Source organism: Choristoneura fumiferana, chromosome 3, assembly GCF_025370935.1.
Source record: "Choristoneura fumiferana chromosome 3, NRCan_CFum_1, whole genome shotgun sequence".
Classification (NCBI taxonomy): domain Eukaryota; kingdom Metazoa; phylum Arthropoda; class Insecta; order Lepidoptera; family Tortricidae; genus Choristoneura; species Choristoneura fumiferana.
Window position 1 is genome coordinate 18,683,663 of NC_133474.1, and position 351 is coordinate 18,684,013.

The window sequence follows — 351 nt, forward strand, 5'->3', positions numbered from 1 at the left end:
CATACTAATATTATTGAGGCGAAAGATTGTGGGTTGATACTCCGTCACGCTAGAACAGCTGGACGGATTTGGACAAAATTTGGAACGTATTTTGCTGAACGTCTGGATTTACACATAATACCGTAAACTGCTTCAACTTTGCCTCTGGCCCAACATTGCCACCATTCCCGTGTATTATTATTACGGGGATAAAAGTTTAAAAACCTATACGGGTGCTAAGTTATCCACTCTAAATCAAATCAGGCAATGTTGGGGCCAGAGGGCAAAGTTGCAGCAGTTTACGGTGCTCGAATAATTGCTCGAAGGAGGGTACGTTTTTATTCCGATATTCTGTAAACTTCAATAAGCTAG